Here is a 6,615-nt window from a genome sequence, read left to right as displayed (position 1 = left end):
TCCCCTTCTCCACCCCAAGTTTCCACAAAAGACCACAGCAGATGGTGGAAATATAAAAGGTGAATGTCTCTGATACCTGAAGGGATGCACACAGGCACACTGACCAAGTAAGTAGCTGTGCCACAGTAAGAAAGGAAGTGGAAAGCAAGAGGAGGCAGGAGAAGCAGAAATATTTTCACATTGATGTAAAGCAGATACCAACATTTAAAAAAGGAAATGTTGTGATAAAAGAAATTGGGATGTGGGACCCAGGTGATCGCCACCAGGGTAAGGATTGAGGGAAAATGCTGGAACAGCAAAATCTGCAAGAAGTATTGGGGTTGTGTCATAAAATGCATGGGACTCGCCAGTTTTTGCAAAGTGTTTTACTGAACTAGGCATCTGTGCTGTGTACCCTCTCATTGCTACACAACTCCCTGAGCCTAGATTAAATCACTATGGCATTTCTGCCATGTTAAACGGTGCGAGCAGGTACTCTCAGGCCATATAAATCCAGCAAAGTAGTGGTTTGGGGGTCCCTGTACAGCTTTATTTGCAATCAGAGGGTATGGTGGTGTAGGGGAGAAATACCTCCAGACAAATTTAGACTTTTACTCCAAAAATCTGTTCAGACTGAGGTATTGTTAAAAATGCCCCATGTATTGCCATGGGGTAAGACTGCCTTGTCACTCTACAGCAACCCCTGTCTTGCCTATATGGAGCAGCAGTTTTAGTTCAAAGGGATCTAGGTCCATTCTCTTTTCCCATTTACATGAAATGGGACTAGAGTGGAGCGTGGCAGCCTTTTAACAGTGCCCCACAGCACTGCAAGAGTTCAGCCTAGAGAGTGAAGGACACCGTGTCCAATTGAAATTACAGAGGAATTTGGGGTAGGCAGAATGTAATTACACAATTGGAATTTAAACTGTGAAATTAAAAGGAAATATTCAAGGATGAAGGGGCAGAGAGAATCCCTAATCTCCAGCCAGGCTAGGCTGTGTGCCAGAAAAGTCCCTTTCTGAAGGGGGAATAAGCAAAAAGCCTGTCCTCGAAGAAAGGGAGTTTTCAAAAGCACCCTAACTCCAGCTGTGTGTTTGTTTCACAGGCTATGTCTGTTCTACAGAAAACCTTGCGGTTGCTAAAAGGTGTCAGATGTGTCCCTCTTGGCCCCCTCTTCACTGAGGTCAAAAACAATTTGGTTCTTCATGTAAGCAGCACCAAAGCATTCCCAAGGTCTACAGCAGAAAGCGTGCTGTACATCTAGTGGAAAAAATGAGTTCAGCCCTCTTTTTCATATAGGTGCAAAACAGAGTTTGTCGTTCTATATGGGGTCTGCAAGACTGCAGCCACTCTTGCTGTAATATCCGAGCTTAGTTAATAATTTTCAGAACAAAAAACATTACGTGTTTTTAAGGGTTCCCTGGTAGTAAGCAGAGGCAGAGAAAACCACTGAAACCAGATCTGTGGCAGTTTTGAGTGGCAACTTGAATCAGGCTATTGCAAATCCCAGTGCCCAAGAGATCTGAATCAAGTTGTAGGACCCCATCGTTGTCCCTCTTGGAGTAGAGAGACAGGTAAAGACAGAGACAGCCTTGTGGATCTCTGTGAGAGGAACGACAACAAGCTGAACAGGGTCTTTCAATCAAGGCACAATAGAGAGAATCGGGGGCTGCTCTTCTTGGGCTGCCCAGCCACACATGCAATTGAAAACAAGTTACTTAATTTCTCTGCCTTAGTTTATTATTGCTAAAAAAGCACAGTGATAATTTCCTGAATCTTCTAAGTTGGTGATTCGTAAGGCATAATTGATTAAAATTGGAAGGCACTCAGATGCTGCATTGATGACAACCATTGAAATGCATACAAAAAACTGAGCTAGAAGAAGTAAGTGCACCCAAAGCAGCAGAGAGTGAGAAATAGATTGAAAAACCCACCTGAAAAGATAAGTGTCCTCTTAGTGATTACCTCTTCCTTTCCTGAGGATGTGTGAAGGTTCTGAATTACAGGTTTTTTTTAAAATATGAAAATGAAAACCTGTTTCTTTTCGTCTGTACTCCATTTCTTATCTCCAAAAAAGCAGTCAGCTGCACCTGGGAAGGGCAGAGTATTATGAGATGGTACAACTTTCCGGCTACCATTTCATTAGCTGGGAGATTCAGAGGATCGGCGACAACTCTCAGAAATAAGAGATTTGGGGTCACCCTTTCTTCAAGCCAGAGACAACAAAAGAGGGACAGAAACAGGGCTAGAAAGCAATCTGGTCAAAGCAGCCGGACAGAGGAGTGTGTAGCAGAAAATAACAGCCTATATATGCAGTGGACAGTCTCCATTCTTCTTCTGCCATTTGTGCTCAGGACTCGCAAGGTGTGTAGGAAGGAGCTCTAAAGAGGGGGGCAGAGCATAATACTGGAAAGAGAAGTTACTGGTGGGTCCCAAGCCTCGGGGCAAGGGCGTACTGTCTCCTCCATGCTCGGGAACAGGAGGAGAGCAGGGAGCAACCCAGGAGAGAAAGGAAAAACCCTTTTGTGGTTAAAAGACTGAACTGTACAGCTTCAGAGCACCTAGGCCCAGGTCTGAGTGCCACTAATATCTCTGCTGTGACGCTGGAAGAGCTACGCATGGTCATTATAGTGCTTTTCTTCACTTCTCCTCCTCAGTCAAGGAGCTACTAATCCTATTTTTCCCTCATTCTTTCCCTGCCATCTCTCTAAACAGGAAGCTTTTTTTTTGTGGCATGGACTGTCTTTTTCTGTTCATATCTGTAGCACATTACAAAAAATGAGACTGTAACCTCTATAACTATTACAGAGACTGTAACAGAGAGACCGCCGGTCTCTCTGTAAGGGTGTGTATTACACATGAAAAATGGTAAACAGACAGAGACATAAAGGTAAGTTTAATTAAAGGTGAGACATTCTGAGCAGTCTGAAAGTGAAAGGAATGGAGAGGTTTTGGGGAGGTATGCATGAAAGTGTAAGGGGCAAAGAACAACTGTTTTGAGGCAGAAGCTTCTGTTGCAGTACCTGGAGGACAAAAGGGAAAGCTGAAGCAAACATGACTCTAGAAGCAGGGGCCTCCTTGAGAAGAGAAATCTGATGGGAAGAAAACATGATAGAGGGAAGGGACATTGTGCGAGAAAAGCAGCATCTGGCGTTCACATCTGAGCAGCGCAGTGGAATTGGAGCAGAGCAGATAAGTTGGCTCTTAATTTCGCTATACACTAGAGCTGCATGGGGAAAAATAGAATTTCCTTCCCAATGTGCTTTTTGCTTAAATACTGCAATTTGTGTTTCTTTCGCCTCCTGCCTTCCCACCTTAAAAAAAAAAAAAAAAAGTCTCTGAAACACTACTGAATTCATTCTAGCAGGAGATAGAAAATTCGGGGTTACAGGCACAGGTAGAGCTGGCCAAGAAGGTGTAGGAATTGGGAGGTATCTGGATCAAAATCAAAACGAGACATATAGGACTCTGCAGGTATACTGCAGAGCTTTAAAAGATCCTGAAATACGATTTCTTCCCTTTACAGGTGTGCTGATTTTGAACACTGTATTGTTTTTCACTGCCAGAAAATATTTCTAAAGCAAAATCCCTGCAAGAGGTGATTCTACGAGGCTGACAAGTCCAGTCAGAGAACAGAAACAGAGTCCCGCAAGGCGCTTGCTGCTTTGGGCTCTGTTTCAGCAGAGGATGTAAGCGCGTTCTTAACCACCAGTGTGAGCCCAGCCTCACTGACTGCAGCCAAACAACTCCGTTTCCCACTTAAGTCTTTTTGTGAAATGAATCTAGAGTGCTCTGCTTCTCGTAGTACTAAGCTTTATCACCTTTATGTCCAATTATCTCAAATTTCAAGCATTTCCAGCAAGTTGCTCAGAAGACACCAGTCAGGCACTATGTGGCAAGCTACATCAAATAATAGGTTTGCAGAAATCACAAGCTATTTGCAGACAACTCACAACTGAAATAGAGGTAAAATTTATCTGATAAATTATTCATCACTAATGATTTGGCCAGCTTTCCTGGATATATAGCCACAGGGATGTATGACACCTTGGGGAAGGCACCAGATAGAGATGCATTCAGAGTAAACTAGAGAAGAGGATGCAGACATAGGTCCAGAGCAATCTTTAGAGAGAGGGAGAGCAACTATGTGGCCAAACAGAATTAAGTTCTCTTTATAGCCGGTCAATTAGAAAACACAGAGCAGGTTAGTAACTAGCAGCAAAAAAACCTAGTAACTATTTGTTGTCAGACAGCTTTCCTTTGGCAGCTGTGGGTTCCAGCTAACTGTGGAGAAGCTGAGCAAGAGCAAAGGCTAAATCAGGTGTGGTAATGGGAACAAATTCTCCCCGGCGAGAAGCTGCTACTATCAGGGAGGAGGTTACTAGGAAGTAGCATGCAGGACTGAGAAGAGTCTACTGGTGAGATGGGAAGATAGGGGAGAGAATATTCAACGTAGGCAGGATTAGAGCTGTGCAGAGTCTTAATCTAGGCAGCTCTTTCTCTACACCTTTATCTGTCATGGTGCAGCCACTGTGTGCTGCAGTGCTGGTATAACCTGGCCATAAAACTGGATTAACTGGCCCGTGAGGATCATGGATGAACAGAAGAGGAGCACGACAATATGCCTTTGTTTACATGTTCACTTCTGAGAGTAAAACACAGATCTTCATGAGACAAAGCACTTAATTACTGGTATGGAATATCATCAAATGAATGTGCAAGAGTACAATTAGTGTTAGGGGAATGTTTTTGCTCTTTCATAGTGCAGTCCATTTCTACTAATGTTTTCTACAGTATCAAGGTTATTTTATAGTATGGGAAAAAATATCCCATTACGAGAAGAACTTGGTTTTAAATAAAAATGTCAAAATTACCTTTCTGATTCAGCCCTTGGAGAGAACCCCTGTTGTCTCCCTCCCTCAGCCTTTCCTTTCTGGCTCTTCCCTACCAATGAAAAAAATCTAGTGGCTGCCTCTGATACAACTCATAATTTCTTCAGCAACAGCATGCAAGAACGGATCATTGCCAGTTTCTCTTATTCCACAAGGTTTTGAGCCCCAGAAGAAAATCTGGCTCAGACTCTGACCCACTGAAGTTAATGACTCTTGGAAAACGTTAAGGCCGAGTCCTTAATGAATGCTGTTCCATACTACCTTCTGTTTCTTCTTCTGTTTATGGATGTACATTACACAGCTAGGGATAACATTTATTTATGCAATATTAAGGTTAAGAAAGTAAGCAAGTTTTATTTTTACTCTGCCAAATCTGTCAAGAATCACCAAAGTTTTGCCACTCTGCCTGTTTAGCTGATTGCTTGTCCCAATTTGGAAGTTTTGAATTTAAAGCTAGTTTTATTTGTTGGTCCCTCTAGTCTCATATTATTTACTCTACTCCTTTTTAATGAGGGAGGCATGAAGCCCTACTCCCTCTTCCTTTCAGGTTAGTCAAATTTGATGTGGAAAGCTGAAGAGGATAAAATACTTGTTTGAGAAAGATACCCCAAGAGCATTGTACTGCCCAGAACGAGGGGCACGTTACAGTGGGTATCTTAACAGAGGAGCATCACTTCCTTGTAATTGCTCTTTTCTGAAGGAAAACCAGACCACCACTCACGCACACTCCTCCACGCACAACCGCAGGGTTCTGTTATTTCATTTTCTCTGTATGTAATTCCTTTTTATTCATAGGGGATTAATTTTGCTGGAAGCTCGGGGAGTACCTGCCGTGCAGAACACACTTACGGTAGCGATTTTCACACCGCGGCTTGCACATACAGCTCTTTCCGAAATGCCCTTTCAGCCTAAAGGTTGTACTCGAAGACGCCGTCGCCTAGTTGTCTCTCTTTTACCCCCGCGGTTAACACCATTTGCGCTATTCCCCGCCGGCTCCGGCGGCTGAACAGTTAACCAAGGCTGCACGCGGCAGGGCTGGCAGTAATCCCCTTCGCCGGCAGCGGCCCCTCCCTGCCGCTCGCGCCTGCCCCGCCGCCGTTAACCCGTCGCGGCCTTCGCCCCGCGAAGTAGCCCGCGGCGCCGCAGGGGGCTCAGCCAGCGGCGGGCAGCCCGCCATAGCGGAGGGAGGGGGGAGAGGGAATGGGGGACCAGGACCCCCTCTTCCCCCGCCCTGATCTCCACAGCTCCGGGGGGGGGGCGCCGCCCGCCCCGCTCCCCCCCACCCCTCGGCGGCCGCAGTGCGCAGGCGCCCGCGCCCCCTCCCCCCCAGCACAGGGGCGCGCGAGCCCGCGCGGGAGGGGGTCGGATTGGGGGGGGGGGGGGGGGTCGGGAGGCGCAACTGAAACGTTGGTTCACGCAGCGCGGCGGTTTACACGTTAACGAGCCCTCGGCCAGAAGTGAAGGGAAGGCAGCCTCGCGCCTGCGCAGTGCCGAACGCAACCTGCCCGGGGAAGGGGGGTCCTCCCGAGCGAGCGAGATCCCTCGCTCTACGCATGCGCGGCGGCGCACCTCACGCTGGACGGGAGAGCAGTCTGGGAAGGCGGGGGCGCAGGAGGAGATGGGGGAGTTTGCGCATGCGCAGAGCGAGGCGGCGGCGCTGTGGGTTGGCGGCTGCGCAGTAAGGGCGGCGGGGGGGGGGGGAGGTGGCGCGCGTCGGGGGGAGGGGAGAAGGGGGGAGGAGAGG

The sequence above is a fragment of the Vanellus vanellus genome (genome assembly GCF_965231255.1).
Source record: "Vanellus vanellus genome assembly, chromosome: 1".
Lineage (NCBI taxonomy): Eukaryota > Metazoa > Chordata > Aves > Charadriiformes > Charadriidae > Vanellus > Vanellus vanellus.
Note: the sequence above shows the minus strand (reverse complement) of the source record.